Source organism: Periplaneta americana, chromosome 2 (assembly GCF_040183065.1).
Source record: "Periplaneta americana isolate PAMFEO1 chromosome 2, P.americana_PAMFEO1_priV1, whole genome shotgun sequence".
NCBI lineage: Eukaryota > Metazoa > Arthropoda > Insecta > Blattodea > Blattidae > Periplaneta > Periplaneta americana.
The window spans coordinates 87,681,181-87,704,494 of NC_091118.1; the positions used below are offsets into that span (position 1 = coordinate 87,681,181).

General features: G+C 37.7%; 1 protein-coding gene across 4 annotated transcripts in view; it reads left to right on the plus strand.

Moving 5' to 3' along the window:
• Positions 1 to 23,314, plus strand: part of LOC138694389 (long-chain fatty acid transport protein 4-like) — a 493,080-nt gene that overhangs the window by 339,569 nt on the left and 130,197 nt on the right. The gene's annotated exons all lie outside the window — the stretch shown is intronic.

Sequence of the window (23,314 nt, forward strand, 5' to 3'; positions counted from 1 at the left end):
CATTAGCATCTCCTCGACGAATTAGGACACCACTTGCGTTTGTGCTACGCTGAATCGACTGTCCTCTGTGGTGTGTGCTTTTCACAGTTTGCCCAAAGATGAGTAGATGACGGTAGTGGTGGTGGATTCTAGACGACTGAAAAGTTATGCAGAGAGGAACCTTAGCTTCCTAGGATCTCACCCCTAACAGGGAACTTGACTGTGAGATACGGGAGACTGCCATCAGAGCTATGGTGTTCGGATGGTGGAGCCAGCTTAGCCAGGCAGTATAATGAGCACGCAATTCACCCCATAATGGGTGCACAAAGGCTTACTTGGGCTAAATTTCTTAGGGATGCTCAGTTTTCCGCCAATATCAAACCCCAGAAAATCACTTCATTAACGACGACGCCTGAGCAATCAGTTTGTTGTTTTCACCTACTTGTACACTAGTCTTCATACTCAGTACATACTCCAAGCTCGCATGTGTAGGTACATAACCATGCAACACGTTAACATACATAACGTACAGGACGTAACAGGGCATGTCATACATCACATTGCGTGCTTATCATAAATACACACATGAATAAAGATATGTATGCATTGACATACTGTAGGCTATAACATGACAAATAACATTACTCGATATTTGATCTCTGGACTTCAGATTCGAATGGTAACGGTGGTGTTTAACAAAGCTTTGAGCTGCAGAGTATATTCAGCGTCGATTTTTAAGTGGGGGAGAATGCCGAAACTTTTCGCCCAAAGTCCTCCATCAGGGAAAGGTTTCTTTTGCGTATAGTATATCTACGACAATGCCTCCCAAATTATCGGCCTGATTTGAACCTTGTAACCTCGAATACACTGCTGACACGATCACAGGTGGGCTACCGAGGACAATCATATTTTCACTATATTGAAGCCGCGTTTTGTCTCATTCCAGCGGCCCGGGTTCCATCTCCAGCCAGCCAGGTCGTGATGGAATTTGTGGTGCAGAGAGTTTTTCTCGTGGTATTCAATTCCCTCCAATTCCACCAGCACACTACATCATTCTCTCACTTCATCTATCATCTACAATAATAAAAATAGGCTGGGGTAAAGTCTTTGTAGTAGTATGGGTTTCCGATGCTGATGTAGGAAGACATAGCGCAGACAGGAATTTAAGATGGGGAGGTTGAAAGTTTAGGGAACATGACTTTGCAAATTTTCCCATCACTTGCTCACGCAACATATGTAAAAAAAAAAACAATATTATTTCATACTATGAAATAAAAAATAAAAAAATGTAAACTCCCCAAAAGTTGTTATGAAGTAAAATCCATTCACCATTGTTGCAGAATAAATGAAGACACCGACCTAAATAAATGTAGGCTAGTTATTATGTTGAGAACCGTAGCTTCAAATTTTTTTTTTTGAAAATCATGGGTCAGTTTAAAATAACCTTTCAACAGAAATATTAATAATTTATTTTAAATATTGCTGTTTGTCGGTTCTTTCATTATCGCACTCGCAGCACCAATGGTGGATTTTTTTTTCATGGTTTAAATTAATATGATATTTTAAATTTCTTGAAAAAAATGGGAGGGGGGGCTTCAGCTTGGTGAGCCCTCTGTTCATGCGACAGTAGGAAGAGCCTAGGGCTTAATAGGCTAATCGTTTGAGGATGGGATCTGGCTGTCAGGACTCTGTGTCAGATTCGAGAATACCACCGGGGCCACCTGTCGGAATTCGACAATCATCGCATTTGTAGAGCGCACAATGGGCCAAAGCAAGCCTAAATGCACGGGCTCGTTACGCCAGGACTAACGTCTATATTGACGTGAGTCTTATTGTTCTGTTACTACTGAACTAAGCCACAGTGACGAGAGTGTGTCATATGTCTAACTGGAATCTTCTGTCATGCCCAAAACGTTTATTATGTTTCTTTGGTATTTATTCTTCTACGATATTATTATTATTATTATTATTATTATTATTATTATTATGTTTATATTTGCCTACTTGACTACGGGCCATGCGATAGAAGCAGGAAAAATACTTGGAAGTAGAACACCTTTCAACCTTAACATCGGCACGAGATGAAGCTGACTGGTTGACCCCGTTTCAAGTTCTCATGCTTCGTGACTAACCCAGCTTCTTATTCAGCTCCTCAGTTCCGTATCATCTTGCATTATTATGTTAGTAAACCTTGAGACTTTTACGCCGAATTTTACAACCTCATGTTGCATTTATACTTTATTCCTTAAAACATGCCTATTACTGAATAGGGTTTATATATATGCTTGGAGATTCAGTAACTTAATATTGATGATAATTATAATGATACTAATAACAATAATAATGATAATAATTATAATGACAATGATAATAATGCCTTGTTGGTATTACTTGTGAGGTTCAAACCTGTCTTCGGACAGTTGACTAAACAAGAATGATGATAATGATTATGATGAAGATGATGATAATAATAATAATAATAATAATAATACACTAGTCCACACCTGTGAAATAACGATTAGCGCGTCTGACTGCGAAACCAGGTAGGCCGGGTTCGAATCCCGGTCAGGGCAAGTTATGTTGTTAAGGTTATTCCAGAATTTTCCCTCAACCCAATACGGGCAAATGCTGGGTAACTTCCAGTGCTGAACCCCGGACTCATTTCACTGGCATATTACCTTCATTTCATTCAGACACTAAATAACCTGATATGTTGATACAGCGTCGTAAAATAACCCAATAAAATAATACACTATCTTATACTTTGCTGACAGCCTAATGTCATAGGACATGGCATAGACAAAGAACTAACATCAATATTCTAGCAGGATTCGAGTCCATGGCCGTGACTACCAGGGAGCAACACTGCCACTATTTTTACTATTAACACCGCTGTCCGGTTAAGACGCAGTTTCTAGCTGGCGATATGCATGTTCAATCTTCGACAGTTTTTCTCAGAAGTCGTTCATTTTTCAAATGTAAGCTAAATTAATGTGCAGTGACAGTGTCTGTGAAGTACATAGCAGGGCATTGATTACTTGGTGTATCAGACGTTCACAATAAGTCGGACGTGCAGTTATTTTTATTTTAACATTCGGTACATGAAACTGTGGTAAGTAGGTCAGTGTTTCGTTACTAAAACTGTATATCACAAAAATTGTTATATACCTATGCCTATTACTCCTCAGTCACGCGCCGCCGAGCATAATAAGAATGACGGTGATCCCCCCCTCTCCTCCCCGCCCATCAGAAAACTGCAATCCTATCCAGAGTACGTAAACGTTGATACTTTTTAAATTTCAAAACCTAAAGAAATAGCATTGTTTTAGTTGTGGCTTTTTGGGTCCATGCCAGCAATACATTCGATATGTGGACTCAAAAGAAATACTTTTATTAGATAAGAATCGCATTTCAGTTTCATACTGCACAAGTAGGCCTAAAATAATACAGTTTTGAACTCCATGCATTTGTCAGTGTGAATTATGCTGCATGAAACATTTCTGATTTGTTGGTACTACCATACGTACTGTAACTAATGCATCGGTCATAAACAGTATTACAAAACAGCCTGATACAGTGACTGCAAGGTAGCATAAAACCTTGTTACGTCACTGCTGATGTAGATATTTTGAATACGCTTACACACTACGACTAAGTACATCAATATTGCTGTATTATTGTTACTTGATACACCGCACAGACTAGTGTAATCTCTTGCATCAAATAGCCTACATCTGTGTTTCTTATAACTGTCACATGGTGTCTCGATAGTACTTAATGACACTTCTTCCTTGGTCATGACTTAATAATGCTCGCCATCACTTATTTTAGTATCGCAAAATGAAATAACAGACACGTACATTTTCTCATAGAATATTCAGAAGTTGGATGTAAATTTTCTTATGACACGATGAAAGTATTCATTGAAAATATCGAATGATCTTATTAGTTCGACGAAGAACAGGGAAGCAAAAAACAAATATTAATTTTTTTTATTAATGCAACAAAGAAAGGATATATTTTTCGTATAGTGATGATCGTTTACTAACACACAAACACACATAATGTGTTTTGCAGTAGTACACTACTCCCCACAAGTTAAGTAAAATTAAAACTTATCTCATTATGCAACATAAACAGATATGAAGCATTTTCTCCTATTATTATGTGCAGTATAAAGCTTAAGTCTGCATTTAACGACCTACGGACTATTCATAATGTACAAAATGCCGTCTGAAAATAGTACGCTTGTAAGATTGAATGCAAGAGATTACGTCAGGAGAAGGGAAGATCCTGGAGCGGGGGAGAGCTTCGGTGTCTCTTGTATCTCTACGAATTTTCTAGAATCTATCACCACTGCTATCTACCAATTTTTGGACGAACTGTAAGAAACACTCACCACAAAAGACGGCCGATTCGGCGATGCGAAAACATAAAAGATATCCTATTTCTGGAGACAGATGTTAATGAAAGAGGAATTGTGAATAAAGTTGGTGAAATGACGATAGAAAAACGAGGGAACCTCAAGGAAAAACCCCACAATATTGGCTTTTGTCCATCATAAATATTGTAGGCTATAACTTCGCCAGTATTTGAAGTACTGTCGTCCTAAGTCAGTGCTCTGGTAACTGAGCTATCAAGGAGGCAAGATTTAGCCTATGCACAGTTAGCAGCTCTCTCTAACAGTCTCATCCTAAGGGAATAACGCAGGATGTGAAAGGATCGTTGGTCCCCTAAATGTTCCAAAATTCATTAAGGTAAACGTATCTTGCTTCCTCTTAAGATTAAAGCACTGTATTTCTAGTCCGTATCAGTGCTTAAGTTAACACGGAAAACTCCATATACTGTAAATAAATTAGGCCTATATAATCTATGTAGACTATGTTATCTATATAAGCAAGTCGTAACCTATCAATAAATTAATTATGCTGCCGTTATTCACTCTTTTTGTTGAATTTCTTATCTGGTCTGCTCTAGGATTGGCAACCGAAAACTATCTGTAACCAAATTGGCAACACTGCAAAGTATAAATGTAAAAAAAACAAAAACCAAGAAGTGAAACTTTACTTTAGTAGGCTGCTTGTAAAGAATTGTATGTCGTAACGTTATTATTTGTGTGCGACATTATTAACCTATACCACGAGTATAACTTGGTGAATTCTAATTTTACTTTGTTAAGGGAAAGGACTTATGGCTTTTAAGGAACCCACAGGTTGCCGCCTTCACATAAGCCCGCCATCGGTCCCTATCCTGTGCAAGATTAATTCTGCAGTGCTTGGGAAAAGTGACACAAGTCAGTTTCCGCAAACCTTTTTTGATAATTTATTGACAACTTACGGAACATCTGCTCGCTTGGAAAAAAATACGTATTTCTCCCATTACAATCATTCATACAGAAAAAAATCAATTCAACATAAACCAGTGTAAGTTGTCAATAAATTATCAAAAAAGGTTTGTGGAAACTGACTTATGTCACTTTTCCCAAGCACTGCAGAATTCAGTCCCTATTATCATATCCCACTTCTCTCGAATCCATTTTTATATTATAAAAGGGAAAGGACTATATTATTAATATTGTAATATAAGTAATTAATACTAACATTCATCTTCCAGATTAAAAAAAAAACTCTACTTAAAAATTTATCCATTTATATTAATTTAGTTATCGATAAGAAAACTCCATTATTTTCATTTTTTTTTTTTCACTTAGTTTTGTAGAACATTAAATATGTAACTCAACTTCGAAATCAGAAAATATACGCATCCTATGCATAAGTTGAAGATAACATTTTCAAATTAGCCATACATTTATTGAGCCATTATAAATCTCCTTGATTATGAAAGATCTGTAAAATTTCTATGTTAGTATTACATAGTGAAATAGTAGACAACACAGATGATTACGGAATACTCGAGGATTTCTCTATTCGTATTACTTGTTGTTTGCTTATAAATAAAGTGACAAAGCAATTCTAACCCTCAAGCTGAACGCATTCCCAATTCCACACCGGCTGACTACACTAAGGTTCGCTGCGTAGGCCTACCCAGATTTCGAGCAGGCACTTGTCCCTAGGTCATCTCCCTCCATACGTCGCCAGCCGGCGATATAAGCAAAAGAGGACATCAGCGGGGGTTTCTGCGTTTCCTTGCACTACCCCTTCATGCCCAGGGTTAGTATGAGTATTAATTTTTATTTTTGGACATACGAGTCTCACAACACAATCACCATCCTTTGTCTGCTGTACTATTCCTCCACCTAGGCACATTCCCAAATCCATACCAACTGACTAGGCTAAGGTTCGCTGTGTATTCGGATTGCAAGCAGGCAACCCCACTCGTGTCCGAACCAGCTTCCTCGCCAACCGGCGATCGGAGAATTCTATGCAATGGTAATGAAATGAAGATCTTAATGGAAAGATATAGTTGCTTAAGGGTACGTACACGTTGGAGCAACGATAAATGATAAGAGAAACGACCCAACGACGCTTTGGTATTATCAAAGAATAGTGTGTTCATATCGGAGCAACGAGAACGCGAACATTTTGACTTATCTGTAGAAGATATTCTATACAAATATATAGAAAATATCAGCTGCTAGGTTCAAGGTTAACATAACTTAAATGCGTATAAAATTCAACCCATTTCTCAACCCAAAGCTTATCTAGTACAAATCCATTGTGATGTAATAGGTTCTTCTGAACGAATAATTACACAGCAGATCAATTTGTCGGTATTCAGGATTATTAATTTAATATATTGAAATAATCATAAATCAATTAATACTCGGATATATTGGCAACCACCGGTCATTATACAGCGAAGAAAATAGAATATTTATTTTTCTTCACTTTTATCGTGTATCTTCGCTTTAATCGTTACTCCAATATGCACACCTCAATGACAATGCATGCTTCAATTCTCTCTGATATAGCATCGCTGCTTCTTTCATAGATTATCGTCGCTCAAACATGTACCTACCCTTATATGGAGAAAAGAGAATCTCGAGTAAAATCCCAACTGTGACTTTTTCCGCCACACCAGACAACCGGGACTCGAACCCGGATCGACTGTGTCACAGGCTTAAAATTTGACCACTCAGCCACTGCAGGGAAAGTAGCACGCCAAATCAATGACTGTTACCACAGCTAAGTTACAGCCTGTTACACACAAATACACATACTCACACGCATATAGGTATCATATTTATATATACGGAGTGGGCAAAATAAAACTGGACCGCGGAAAATACACTCAGGGACAAAAAAACCGGACACTTCTATATTTGCTTGCATTTTGTTGCCAATTATTTCAAAATGAAACAAAACCCATTTAAGCAAAATAATGTTTCATTTAGCACCTTATACGACAACATTTGAAAAAAATCTCTGATGAGAAAATTTACAAAAAATTACAAAGGGCGTATAACTATGGCATTGTTTGGTATAACTGTTTTTTCATTTTATTGTGCCTTAAACATTAAAAACTCTTTTTAGTAACGGGTATTACCCCCTCTGGCTTGAATAACTGCATTCATACGTCTTGGCATGCTCTCAATTTGGTTAGCAATGTCTTCTTGAGGAATAAGTTCCCATTCTTCGCCAAGTGCTCGCCTCAACTCTTGTAACGATTCTGGTCTCAGTCGTCTATTCTTAACACGCCGTCCCAGCATGTCCCACACGTGTTCAATTGGGTTCATGTCTGGACTCCTTGCTGGCCATGGAAGAACATGGATTCCCACTTCTTGGAGATAATCTCCGACCGCATGGGCAATATGCGGCCGTGCATTATCATGCATTAAAACAAAATCATCGCCTACAAATTGGCCAAATGGCACAGCATGATCAGCCAAACATTCATTTATATACCTATCAGCTGTTAGTCTTCCATTTTCAACAAAAACCAACTCTGTACGAGCATCCGTACACACTCCTGCCCAAACCATCACTCCACCACCTCCATATGGCACATTTTCGGAAATGCAACACTGTGAAAATCGTTCTCCCCTCCTTCTCCAAACTCTTTCACGTCCATCAGGTGAGCACAGATTGAAACGGGACTCATCGGTGAACAGAACACAGCTCCACTGTCCATCTCCAATCCCTGTGATCATTTGCAAAACGCAGTCGTTCAACTCGATGCATCCTGAGAAGTCTGGGACCAGTTGCAGGTCTACTTGATATCAGTCCACTTGTTTTCAACCTCCTTCTAACTGTTTTGGCCGAAATTGGGCGTCCATGCATGTTAACCAATTGCTGGGCTACACTACTAGCTGGCAGGTTGCGCTCCCTAAGAACTCTCAACACCATATACCTGTCTTCATTTGGATTTGTAGCTCTTGGACGACCCGAACCTGGTCTTCTGGTATATTCTAGGGTCTCTCTATACCGTTTTATGGCATCATGGGTTGTGCTTCCAGCCATATTCATAACATTTGCAATGTAACGTACACTGCGTCCATCATCGTAAAGGGCTACAGCTCGAGCCACATCTTCAGGTCGCATCTTGTTTTAAGACAAATGTTACAACCCTACTTAAACTCAGAAAATGTAAAAATAAAGAAATAACTAATGATAACAATAATGAAGCACAAAATGGTTGAGACAAAATTGTTATAGCTGAGACTCCGAAAGCAAAATTGGAATATTTGGTTGTAATGGCGTGTTTATAAAACAAAAAACAATCAACAATGTATACACGCCTCCATAACAACAGATGGCTACCATAATATTGTATGAGAAGATAATGTTTTGCAAAATACCAGCAAATATTAAAGTGTCCGGTTTTTTTTTTTGTCCCTGAGTGTATATATGAAATACATTAATTTATATGTATAGGACTGACGCGGAAATGACTCTAAATGCTGTCGCATGTCCGCACATGCGCATCTACCGCATGTATAAATATATGAATGGTTATATTACACATTTTCCGGGCCAGTTTTATTTTGCCCACCCTGTAATGATTTTTATATTTAAGTATGACTTTACTATTTTTGCCATTGTTTCATTATGTATTTCACTTCTGGTAGTGTGGAAGAGAAGGTCTAATGGCCTTAACTCTACCAGAATAAATGAATGAATGAATGAATGAATGAATGAATGAATGAATGAATGAATGAATGAATGAATGAATGAATGAATGAATGAATGAATGAATGAATAAACAAAACAACCGTTCACACCTGTGGAGTAACGGTCAGCGCGTCTGGCTGCGAAAACAGGTGGCCCGGGTTCGAATCTCGGTCGGGGCAAGTTACCTGGTTGAGGTTTTTCCGGGGTTTTTCCTCAACCCAATACGAGCAAATGCTGGGTAACTTTCGGTGCTGGACCCCGGATTCATTTCACCGGCATTATCACCTTCATTTCACTCAGACGCTAAATAACTTGAAATGTTGATACAGCGTCGTAAAATAACCCAATAAAATAAAAATAAATGAATGCATCAATAAATGAATGAATTAATCAATAAATGAATGGTTTCCTTAAACGTTTTCCCAGGACTCGAATGCATTGTTATAGTACACGATTTTAACTCTTCTGAACATTTGTGTAATATGTCTTTTTTTCGCGTCACTTTTGTTTGTATTCCCTCTTCATCTCGTCGCTTGCTGCTGTAATTCATTCAGCGAGTAAAAAAAATTCCAATCAGTCTGAATTACAACAGGCAATTTTGCTATTGGCTGAGAGTCGCAGTGCGCAGTACGTAGCCATGCACAACACTTCGCTGTTAACTAGATGCCTCGAATATAAAGTAGGGGGAAAAAGATGTCAAACATATAATTTTGAGAATATGTTGAGGCACAGTCACAAATCCATATCACTGTGCTGCCACCAGGGTTAGCCGTGTAAATTACATGACACATATTTTACGTCGTGCAGAAAGACTAATATTTTACATGATTTTCTACGCGGCGTAGTAAATTATTTTCGTGAATGTAAATTAATAAGTTACATAGGCCTCTTATTATATGCTTGAAATTGCTGTGTTGTTATGTTTTTAATTTTTTTGTGGAACCAATCGAGCCACAAAATGTGGGCCTGCATTCTGCACAGTTTTTATATTCAAGTTCGTCATACTTGTTATGCAAAGATCTTCCTGCGTACGACATGTCGTCTTCAACTTTAATTTTTAATACAGGAATTTACTAACTTCAAAATCACTTATTATAAACTCTTACTGAACGCTCTGGAACTAGGCTTTAAATTGAAGTTGATTATGTCATTCCATCATTTTAAAATTTCTTGGCTATCAGATCATGAAGAGTCTACAGTGACATGAAAAACTTTTTCCTTACATTTTTATTGTATATTGTTTTTTTACTATACCATGCAGGTTTAGTCGTAAGTTTTAGTTGCTATGGTAATATCACAGTCTACTCTACTGGGTGTTCATTTCAAAATGTGTCATGACGTCACTGTTGTGAGTCAGCGATTTGAAGCGAGTTTCAGCTTTTATGTCAGTGAAGTTGCCTATTAATCAAGGCGTTCAATCTGAACTTGAGAACGTGTACGGTATAACTTGAACGTCGTAGCAACAGATGGCGGTCTGTACGGTCTGTGTGCTACCATAACCTCTATCGAACTGTGTTTTGCTTGGGCAAGTCGTACGCAGGGTCTTTGTTATCATCGGTTGCGTACGGCAACATTCCACAACATAAATCAAATGCTCAGTGTCCATGTTGACCGTCGAAGTTAATGTCAAATACTGTACGTAAGTAACCGTCGTAACCCTCTCCCCATTTCCCGACAGTAAGAAAAAACTCACCTCAGTACAACTTTCCAAACAGTTCACATGCCTGCCACTACAGGCGTTACCATACATATCGGTAAGTACTCTTCAGAATGAACGCCGTACTTGCTAGGCAACTTCTCTGACACATAGGTAATACGCCTCTGCGGAAGTGTAGGAAGATTAAATTGTCTAGGCTAATCGATTAGCCACATGACGTCATACAGCGAGCCATGACACACTTTGAATTGAACACGCAGTAGTATATACAGTCACGAAGCTCAATACGTAGTAAATTTGCATTCATAGATAGTTGCTAACCACTAGGATCGCTACTATCGCCTCATTACAGGCAATGCCAAATAGTACCTGCACAGTCTATTGTTCCTAGTACCCTCATAAATTCAAACTTCGTGACTGTATATACTAGACTGTGGTAATATTTTACTCTGCTTAGATACGTACAATCTGAACAGTTAAAAATGCAAGGAAAAAGTTTTTGATGTCACTTTAGAAGTGTGTAGTAAAGATCAAAGGTGCCATCTCTAGGAAAGTGTGCACAGTGTGTTCTCAAAAGTAACCTATAACAAATTTTGTGTTTTTCTTTCAATATTGATCTCCGTGAACAGGACTCTTTTCGCGTATAAAAGAAAATAAACGATGTCAGCATTACGCACAAAGACACTGACCATTACCACAATGATTAAAGAAGTTCGGCTTATCGTCTCAAAGATTAGAAGAAATGAAGACTTAATATAGAGAGCTGCAATGTAATACTGCAAACTATGCATGCTGGTAGCTTGGGAATTCGAGTAAAAATAAAAAAAAAATTGTTTATTTAATGTAATGCAGCACGCTCAAAATGTTACATTTTTTACATTTATGACACAAATTACGCATTTTACGCATCCTGTTGAAATTAATTTTATATGCGTTACTTCACAACCCTGGGCTGCCACAGATTAAACTTTGCTCGCAGAGTACCGTCCACCCTCTCAGCAATGTCACGCCTCATGGATCGTGGAGCAGCGCAGGAGCTTTCGTATTAAAGACTCTGTCTATGGATTTGGTTTTGTTTGTTTACTTGATAGACTGCACATCGTATTATGGAAGACGTTCATTCTATATATATCGTATACGGGTGAAAGGGAACCGATGCACAAAAATTTAAGAGGTGATTCTACATGTTAAATGTAACAAAACTTTTATTACGTATACTTTTTCTTCGATGAAGTATCGTTAAGCAGGAAAAAAAGTCTTTTTCCAATGTTTGCACCGCTCTATTACGGTAATGGCCCGAGAGTTAATGGCTGATTGCTATACAAGCGTAAAGGGAAAAATAGTCCGAACAGTTAATGTCTTGACTCTTTTTATGCATATCATGAATTTAAATTGAATAATTATGAGAATCGTTAAAATAAATGTTGCAGCGCAGTGCACTCTCGCGCGTCACCGACTGAATACAGTAGTGGGGGAGGGGGAGGTAAGCAGTGAAGGTCGCGATTGGTGGAGCTATTGCAGTAGCCGTGAAGTTGTGAAATACTTTATGGAAACATAACGATTTCCTCTAAAACAATGAATGTTAGAGTAAAAACCTATTTAGTTTATTTCAAATCTCTCCTCATGATCTATTACCAGTTTCATTTTGGCGCAGAGGTCATCGTCCACTCAGTATAGCCTAGTCTCCTCTCCTAGCTAAACCGATGTAATATTGTAATGGTTTTGTTTTTTTACTACTACTATTACTATTACTTCTGCTACTACTACTACTACTACTACTACTACTACTACTACTACTACTGTTAATACGTTAGTAGTAGTAGTAGTAGTAGTAGTAGTAGTAGTAAAATAATAATAATAATAATAATAATAATAATAATAATAATAATAATACACTTTAGTTCAACACTTCGTGATTATTTTTTCAACTTTCTGTACCAAGATCGATTTAAGTGGTGTTTATGGGAAGAACCTGCGTATTTAGTATTTCAAAGTGGCGCATTAAGTATAGAGATCATCTATTTCGGAAACCATTAGTATGAAATATGAGCAATTATTTCATTAAATGTAAAATACTGAGTAGTCAAAAAGAGAGCAAAAAATAAATACATATAAGGAGAAAGTGAGAACGGACAAGGGAAACGTGAAATGAAGGGAAAGCAAATAAGGGAAGAAAGAAACGAAATGACAGAAATGGTGGGGAAAGAAAGAGAGAAAGAAAAGAAGGCAGAAAGAAATTTAGACTTTTTCACAAATAACTCGGGTGCCATCAATATTCGAAACCTATGATGTCACATTTGTTTAGAGTGCTGAATCACTGTAAGGTACTCTAGAATTCTAGGTGACGTAAATTCAAATTTGTCTACGATATCCAAGGCTGACTGAAGTTCAGAGCCTTCTCTAACAGGCAGATTGATTTCAGAAGCATGAATTATTTCCTACGTTCAACTAAGTTTTGTGATTAAAAAGACACACACAAGTGATGTATTGCTCCTGTATAAACACGCGAACCGTCGTAGGAAGAACTAACGGAAAAAAATAGCGTTACACTGCTGTTCGTGTAATATTGCAACGGATGCATTCTTCCCTTTATTTGACTTCGGAAAATAACACCTCTTATTTTATATTAATTGGAACAAAACATAATATGAAAATCATTGATAATAATACATTTTGGTTTTTTGTTTCGGTACATCTTTCAGTTCTTTTAGACGGCATTTGGGTCTCTGTTTTAAGAACACTGATAGTCCTAATTTCGAACGAAGCTATAACAGTAATCATAACTAACATTACTGTGTGGTTGGAGTTCATGACTTGCACATTGTAGATTGAGAGGTTAGCTCGATAAGAAGGTCACGGCCTCGATTTTTTCTTTACTTTTCTCATTCGACAGTTACCATCAAAGCGCTCTATAATATAACCTCCATTAAGTGTTATTAGTGCAGTTAGATCTTAAAAATCACATTTCATGACCTGATAAACGACAAATGATTCCAGCATGTTTTGAGAACACCAAATACGGTATATACAAATGACTCGACTGCCATCAATATTCAAAACCGAGGAATATAGGCCTAAAGAATAGCACGATCGTTAAAATATTATTGCATTGAATGATTAGCACAGCGCTTCTTAAATTTTTTTGAACTGGGGACCACTTTTTTAAGTCAGAACAGTTCCGCGGTCTACCTTACTCTTGTTCCCTTCGAAAGCAAATTGATCGTTTTTGTAGTATATTTTAATATCAATATAGGCCTTCTTATATTTTAAAATTGAATTAATTAATTAAAATTAATTAAATTAAATTACTGTTATATTATTAACTAATTATGCTAATGTTAATAGAAGAAAATTCATTTTTGTTTCTTTAATAAGGCTATTAGAGTTTGATAATCTTTAACTTATTAACTAAAAAAAAAATAAATGTTGGTACTCACATTAATGAGATGGATGAGCCTGCCGATTCTTGCACAGTTGTTCTATATTTTGGTGTATGCTGTAAGCTTAAGTCGGAGATCGTCACATACATCGAGTCGATTTCGGTAGCCTACTTTGTTTTTGATGAAAACTCTTCCTCACAAGATACATAGAAACACTGAATTATAATCTGTAAAGCACCATTGTACAGTTCATTGTATTCTCTTTTCACTTGTGATGCGGTCCAGAAATTAACCATATCTGCCGCTTGGAATTTCATTTTAAGTCCAGTCTCATTCGAGAGTTCAATTAAGTCTTTTCTTTCATTGATTAAAGTTCACGTTAACACTTTGTTAAAAAACATAAAATTATTTAGTCATACGTTAAAACGTGTTAAAATTTTTAAAAAAGGTATGTACCTTCGACAGACGGCCCGTTTCGACGTTATGTCTCGTCTTCTTCAGTGTCTCCTGAAGTAACCAGTTCAGGAGACACTGAAGAAGACGAGACATAATGTCGAAACGGGCCGTCTGTCGAAGGTACATACCTTTTTTAAAAAATTTAGCACTTTTTAACATATGACTAAGTAATTTTATGCTTTTCTTTCACTCAATGAAAGTTTGTTTCAATATGCCAATGGAAGTGATCACGAACCCATGAAAATTCGTCATATTTACTTGGAAAATAAGTTTCAAATTGTGACCTCAGAGTTGTATTATTGGTGTACGATGTATAGTACATGACCATTTCAGTGTTCAGACTGGGTGTCGGCAAAACCATTAAGAAAGTCATAAATATATGAAAAGGTTCGGTCCTCTGTTATGAATTTGGGTGGTCCCTGGCTGGGTTACAGAGGCGGCGCCAGATGTGCAGGGAAAATATGGCGACAAACACCACGTTCATAGTGCTTTAAATTCCTCTTTTGTTGTTGAGAGTAGAGTGGAAAGTCAGTAGACAGATAGGGTAACAAATTTCATAAAATGTCAGTACTGAGGGGGAAAAAGTGAAAGGCGATTGCCATGTGTCATTTTCAAACTCTGAGATTTTCAGCTATAAAGTGATATGCAATTCGTTTGAATTTTATTTTTTCTTCTGCCTTTTTTGAAGGACCATAAGGGCAGACCTCGAGGGCCACAGGTGATCCGCGGACCATAGTTTGAGAAACGCTGACTTAGCAGCTCGAAACAGGCCAGTCCTTGTCTCAGATTCTTGACGGTTTATGTTGAACGTTGTAAACTGCAATTGTGTTGTTTAGTCAACTGTCCGAAGACAAGTATGAACCTCACAAGTGATACCAAGAAGTCACTACTTATGAGGCTACTAGGCCAGGAGATAACGGGGAAGAGTAGCCAGTTTCTTTACCCCTCCATTGCATACATCGCCCACCAGCTACATATTACACCAGTCAGATTTCAGATACATACAAACAATTGTTTTTCCTCTGACACATGGTCAAGTAAGATATACTGCCTGATAATGGATATACATATCAGCCAGAACCTCAATCAGAGGATAAAACTGCAGTATTGAATTTAATTTAATGGTGAATAAGCGCTATAATCCTAGGAGAGGAAAGTGGAGACTGGCTGGATGGTTCTACGAAGGCCGAACCCGAGATGATTGCATGCAATAAATTAGGCTCACATTGGCTCATTGTATGTCATATATTATATTATATTATATTATATTATATTATATTATATTATATTATATTATATTATATTATATTATATTATATATGTATGCAATAATTGTTCTACTCCGATAATGGTCCAGATGACATTCGTGAATACCATGTTGACAGGCGGCCCATCCTACCCTAGCCCTGATAGAAAAAATATCTGCCATACCTCAGGGCCCGTAGTTCCAAACTCTTACATCCTTTATATCCGCATCGGAGAACCGTACTACTCCAAGACTTCATACAAATCTATTTTTATCTATTGTAGATGATAGATGAAATGGAAGTGTATTGGTGGAATGAAGGAGAAAAATGGGAGTCCACCATGAATTTCACCACTACCAGACCTGTAATCGAACCCGGGTCGCCTGAATAGAAGTCCAGTCTAGCTAGGTTTACCATCCGTACAGCAAAAGGAGGAATGTCCTCTTTTTTAATCATTTTATCCTGTCACCATGGTGAAATATAATTTCAAGGACATGTTCTGTGAACAGTTCCATAGTTATTTGTCACAAGATATAAATTGGTCCCTTCAGGCCCTTGTGCACAAAGTGGGCTCCACCGATAAGTAGGGTACAGATGTAATACTGATCCAGCAACTAGTGAGAGAACTAAGGTGAGCCATTGTTTTTATCTTCAATTTTGTTCATACCAATTTTTAAAAAGTCCTCCTTTTTTCAGCAATGTCCTCTATTTTAGGTTCCATGTCCTATAGAATTTCTTCTCATGGTAACCCTAAGTCTAGCCACAGTTTTTTTAATCGTTATGCATAAATCAACATTATTTTAGCCTCATAAATCTTTAGTTTGATCTAGTTTAATTTTTATTGACATGTTGGTTCCGATATGTTAATGAATAGCAACCCTAAGCTTTATTTGAAATCCGTCTGTAACTTATCTTACATAAATTTTATTAATTGTAAAAAATATTATCACGAGTCTTCGAAGTTCGGGTCCCGATGGAGGAGATACAGGTTAACTGATAGCAGAGTGTTGGACAGAGGTGGGGAAACAGGTTGGGCTTGTTTACTTTTTCCGGCCAGGTTGGAGTTTCGAACATACTAGTACTGAGGCTGGGACAGTTGGGACTACGTGAAGTCATTGCGATGTCGAAAACGAAATTCAATTGGAACAACTTCTTAAATGGACATTATTAAATTCTTTCCACTAAAAGAAAACCTTACAGTAGAAATAAGTAATTTTATTTGAAATGGCAAAATGCGTTACAATTGCTGGCAAAATAAATACAGCCTTAATTATGGACTAACATTTATGACAAGATTTTGAAGTACCGGTATCTATATTTAAAAATTATATTGTATAAATCCTAATTAGAAATAGGAGATATTTAGAATACGTAACTTAAATTAGTATTAAAATACAGAGGGCGCCAAAAAAGTATACACACTTCAAGCAAAGAAAAAACTATGTTAACATAACAAAGCTGGATTCACACAAATAGAAAATGATGAGCACTAATCATCTTAGATTTTTACAGTTACAACAGTTGCTCAAAATGCCCACCATGGACGTCGAAAAAGTATGTTAACATAAAGCTGAATTCACACAAACAGAAAATGATGAGCACTAATCATCTTAGACTTTTAGGGTGGTATTCATAGACATTTCGCAGCCCGCGCTACGAGCGTACTAAGCTAGTCCCGGCTATCCACTGGTTACTTGTACAGAATTCAAATCATATCCTATCGCTAACACTGGTTTATGAATACGAAAAACGCTGATCATCCACAGGAAACCCGCGCTAAAAATGTCTATGAATACGGCCCTTAAAGTTACAACAGTTGCTCACAATGCCCACCATGGGCGTCGACACATTTCTGAGTACGTTGAACTACTGTTCGAGCAACGTTTGCGAAAGTGTCCTCAGCGATTGCAGCACATGCCGTTTCAATTTATTCCCGAAGTGCTGTCAGTGTAGCTGGTTTTCTACGATATACAACATTCTTAAGAGTCCTCCATAGGTAAAAGTCCACCGGAGTTAGATCCGGAGAACGCGGTGGAAACTCAATAGAATCTCTTCGTCCTATCCATTGCCCTGGAAGGTTCGCACGTACATCTCGGTGATAATGTGGTGGTGCACCATCCTGTTGGAAGTAAAATTCCTCATATCCATAGAGTGTACGAATGGCGGGTAAGACGGATGTGCGTAACATGTTCAGGTACACTTGACCAGTTACTGTTCCTCAAAAAAGAATGGTCCAATTAGACCCCTAGATAACAACTCACACCAAACATTCTAGGTAAATTAACGACCTTTTCCACAAAAACATGTGGATTGTTTGCAAATCAGTAGACAAAGTTATGCCAGTTAAGAGTTCCGTTCAACTTAAATTGTGCCTCATTGGACCAAACAACTTTCCCTACAAAGGCCTCATCCTCTTGCACCATGTTCCGAAACTACTCACAGTACTGCATTCTCCGATCAGGGTCATCTTCATTTAATGCATGCAAAAGTCTTGGGATGAAAACTTTCAACTTTGCTGTTTTAATAATACGACGTATGCTGGTTCTGCTAATCCCAGTCTCATGTGCACATTGCTGTGTAGATTTCTGCGGTGAGTGCTCAAAACGTTCCAAAACCGTAGCCGAGGATGCGGGACTTGTTGATGTGCGAGGTCTCCTTGATCTGCCCTTGTAAACTTCGCATACGGTACCATGAATCTCAAATTTGTCACAAATGCGTGCAATTGTTAATCGCGTTGGTGGTTCTGTTCTGTACTCACGTCTCCATTGCCGTTGAACTTCAACAACATTCCCGGTTCTCCAATATCACTTCAAAATTGCTTTCCGTTGTTAAAACGATAATCTTAGCTTCATTTTGTTGTTGATAGACTTGTCGCACAGCAACACTAGCGTAACGTATGAGAGTCTCATCTGTTTACAGGACATCATACTACACATTACTGTTGTTTTTCGGTCCAACTTTAAAATATATTAAATAGATATCTCCTGTCAAAGTGTGTATAAATTTTTTCGGCACCTTTTGTATTATATTTAACATACTGTATACTTTAAATAAGTTTCTTGTTAATTTGTGATACCGGTACTTCATTTTAATTCATTTGATTCTCAGTTTACTTTATTTTATTATCAAGTTAACCTACAGTACTTTCATTTTGACTTCTTATTAATATCAAATTCTTACTAAATAGAATACTTTAGTTACAGTATTTTCATTTTAAGTGTAATATTACCTCCTTGGTGGGTCTTGCTCATACAGGGGTTAGATTTGTATTAAATAGAACATATTGTTTTCTAAATGTTTTACCGAAACATTCTTTCTTTTATAGTAATCTATTTAGTTTCAAACAAGTCTATTTTGTGACCTGTGTTTTATAATTACTGTATTTATGTCCCTTCTTTTCCTTATTTTGTAATTTGTGTAGGCCTACAGTTACAAATGATATGTATTCTTATATTCTAATAATAAAGTATTATTATTATTATTATTATTAAAATATTATTATTATTATTATTATTATTACAAAGTATCTTTGTAACTAGCTTTGCCCTGTATAAATGTTTATAGGCTACGTAAGAAAGATATTACGTTTCTACATCCCAAAGACGATAATGCGATGTATTCTAAACAATGTAAATTTACGTTTGTCCTTCAGGTGAACATTTAATTTTTTCCTTGCTCGGCCTGTATTGCTCCATCTAATTGACATGATATTTGTATGAGAGGAGGGACTACCTTGTAAGCTGCTTTGTAAACACTGAATTGTTCTGTGTATTTAACTTCAGAGTAAATGTGTCTCAACTTCGAACTCTAATTACCACATAGGCTATTGGGAAATGAACGTTTTCGACTTGCAAAAGTCATCTTCAAGTGAAATTGGGATCATTTAAGAACACATTATTTGGTAAGCTATAGTAATATACAATATGCATGCTTTTATGAATGAGAACATATTTTATGGAATCTAAAAGCATATATCATGAGCAGGTTAACAGACATTGTACAGTATATTAGAGTGTATCGATTTTTTTTTTCGAAAAATGCTGAAAAGTTGCGACTTATGACAGAAAGACCGTAGAAAAAAAGAAAATAGTAATTTGAAAATATCCTTTGTCTCCGCATCAGCTCTAAAGTTTCGCGACCCTAATGCTCTGTGTGTTTTCAGATTTTTTTTCAGTCCAGTTCCTCACTTATATCTTTAAATTTACACTCACAAATAACCAAGGCTCACCATGAGGAGGTGGCTGCTCTTCCAGCCCCATCCCTCAACCCATCCGTTGTAGATACTGCGATGTCAACTGTTTTACACTGCTTAGACACACTCCGTTTCGAAACGTGACATTTTTTCCCTTGATCGCAGTCTTTCTCGAATGTGGCGATCTCTAGCGTCTTCTGCACACACCGATTTACCAGCATCAGTTACCACTTTTATACACATCAATGGTCTGTTTATCACATGCCAGATCTGTAACTTCTGTCTCAGGCATTGTGGTTGTCTTTATATTTTTTTCTATGTTTTCATTGCTCAAGTGTGTAGTGAGGGGTGGCTCTGTCAAATTAATAGAATTCCAGTCAATCATTGAATTTTCTTCCATCCAAGTATTCGAATGTTCTGTTTGTTGTCTGAAATCATAGCGATTAGGTCTATTAGATTTTCTGCATTGAAGAAGTAGGCACTTATACTAATTACGGAATCAACAATCTTCTCGATATCTTGAGAAAGGAGGCGAGATTGTTGGATTAAACGCACAGATGTCTGACCCCTTCACAACATGATGGACGTTGTTTAATGCGAAACCATATGGGAGAATATAATTTTATGACATATTCAGCTATGTACACTAAATTCTGTGAAGGATTCCTACACCTCACATACAGGCAGACAATCCTACAAGTCGTTGTAAGCCATCGAGAGTGAACAACTTGCCCTGGTTTCTTCCTTTCAAGCTCTATCGGAAAATGGCCATAATAAATTGCTTGAGATATCTCCAGAAAATACTCCTAGCAAGTACTAAAATCGAAGATCTGTTTAATGTTAATTTTCTTGGTCCAGGATACTTCAATGGGTTTGAAAGTCGTCGCTGATTTTGTCTCACAATGGAATAACTCTTCTCCAATAGGTCGAGAACGTGTTCCTGGACCTGTAGTGGTACCAGCGAAATGTTTCATTAATTGGCGGAGTGGAAGTTCATTTGCATGGGAGACAAATTAATCGTTGTAGTAGCCTGACGATTTCCTTTTCGATACACACCATCGATCCGTTCTTTCTTCCTATAGAGGCTCCATCAGAACCAAATGCTGCTAGGCGCGATACATCAAACTTACTTTCCTCTAAAAATTGAAGCGACTCTTCCAAACCGGTGTCCATATCCAGAGGAAAGGAAGACATGTCCAATATACTTCGGATGTGGTTCTCCTAGTAACGTTATATGCTCCTCTTCTTTTTCTCGGCGATATAAGCGGTCGTCCTTTTTCTCATGTGTTAGTGTCTTATCCTTTCGACCATCAAAATACACTGCTAGAATGGTCTAATTATGAGATTTTACGTCTTTCTTAATTTTATCTCCAAGCTTCTTCATAACTCTCGTGTCCTTGCTTTTATCTAAATATTAGAATTGGAATTAGAATTAGCCACGAAATCCCATGAAGGGCAAGGGCCTCCTGACTATGCAGGGTGGCTTGTCAAACAGTTCCCGGTTAGCCACTCCGGAAATGATGGTCACTTTTGTAATGTCATATCTGAAGGGTCCACTGTTCACTAGTCACTGTTTAGGTTGCAAGTCACATGTGATTATTTTCCATTGTTGTCGGTCTTTCGCTGTTCTTGACCATAGATGGCCGAATCTTGCTCTAAGTTCGTCTGCCCATCTTGTCTTCTGTCTTCCAGCGTTCCGTTTGCCAATCCTTGGGTCCCATGTCGTAAGTATGTGTGTCCACCGGTTCTCGTTGAGTCGCATCACGTGTCCTGCCCATTTCTTCTTCAGCTTGTCGGCCGTCTCTGGTGCGTCTTTAAGGTGTGTTTGTCTTCTTATGTCTTCGTTACGTAGTCTATGTCTGAGTGTAATGTTCAGCATCTTCCTCTCCATTTTCCGTTGGCACTTTCTCAGCATGTCCCGCTCTCTTTCCGTTAGAGACCATGTCTCTGCTCCGTATAGGAGAACTGGAAGGATGCAGCTGTTCATGACTCCGCTTCTTAATTTTAAATTGTATGTCTTGTCTGTCAGAATGAAACTGAGGCTCCAAAATCTCTTCCATGCGTTTCCGATTCTTCTTTGAATCTCGTTCTGTCGTCTGTTGTGAAAGGGCATTAGTTGGCCGAGGTAGATGTATTCAGTCACGTAGTCCAATTGTCTGCTTCCTACTGTGATTGGTATTTTGGAGTTGTTAGTCATAACTTTTGTGTTCTGTGTGTTTAGTTGTAGTCCTACTTCCGTGCTGAGGTTCTGTAGCTCCACTATCATTGCTTCCTGTTTTTTGGCTGACATGGCTAGGAGTACAATGTCGTCTGCAAACCGTATATTAGAGAGCTTCTTCCCGTCAATAGTTATTCCGTCATTGAGCTTTCTCTTTCTGAACGCTTCTTCGAGAAGGCTGTTGAACATTTTAGGGGACATAGGGTCTCCCTGTCTGACTCCTCTTTCAAGTCTGAATTCTTTTCCTTCCTTGTCTAGTCTGATTTTTGCTGTGCTGTTGGCGTAAATTTTTGTTAATATTCTTATATATTTCGTTTCCACACCATGTCGTTTCAGTGCTGTCATGATGGGTATATGTTCAACTGAGTCATATCCCTTTGAGTAGTCAATGAAGGCTAAGTATAGGCTGAGGTTAAATTCTTCTGCTTTTTCAATCAATTGCGAGAGTGCTTGGAGATGGTCCGTTGTAGAGTAACCAGAACGGAAACCTGCTTGCTCGACTGGTTGGTTTTCTTCCAGAGTTAGGATTATTCTGCGTAAGAGGATTGTTGAGAAAAGCTTCTAGGTTGTTGACATCAAACAAATGGGTCGATAACTGTTCATGTCGTCTCTAGGACCTTTCTTGTGGATCAGGATTATTGTGTTTTTGTTCCATTGTTCTGGTATTTCTTCGGTGTTCAGTATTTTGTTGAAGAAGTTCGTTATGTAGGTTATTAGCTCGTTTGGCCCGAGTTTTAGGTATTCGTTGAGAATTCCTTCATCTCCTAGTGATTTTTCGGATTTTAGTCTCTTCACAGCTGTTTCGACTTTTGTTTTTTAGTATTGGGGGGACTGGGGACTTGTCGTTTTCCAGGGATGAGATAAATGTTGATAGCTTGTGGCTGCGTTCGAGATCGTGCTGCTATATAATTTGCTGTAGAAGTCAGTCGCGATTTCTGTTATTTCTCTACTGGTTGTTGTGTTCTGTCCTTGATTATTTTTCATTTGTTTGATCCAGAGTTTTCCTTCGCTTAGTTCTTGTTTGATTCTTTTGATAGAATTCCTATTTCTCAGTTCGTTTTCAATTACTTCTATTTTGTGTTTGCGGATGTCTCTTCTTTTTCCTCACTTGGTG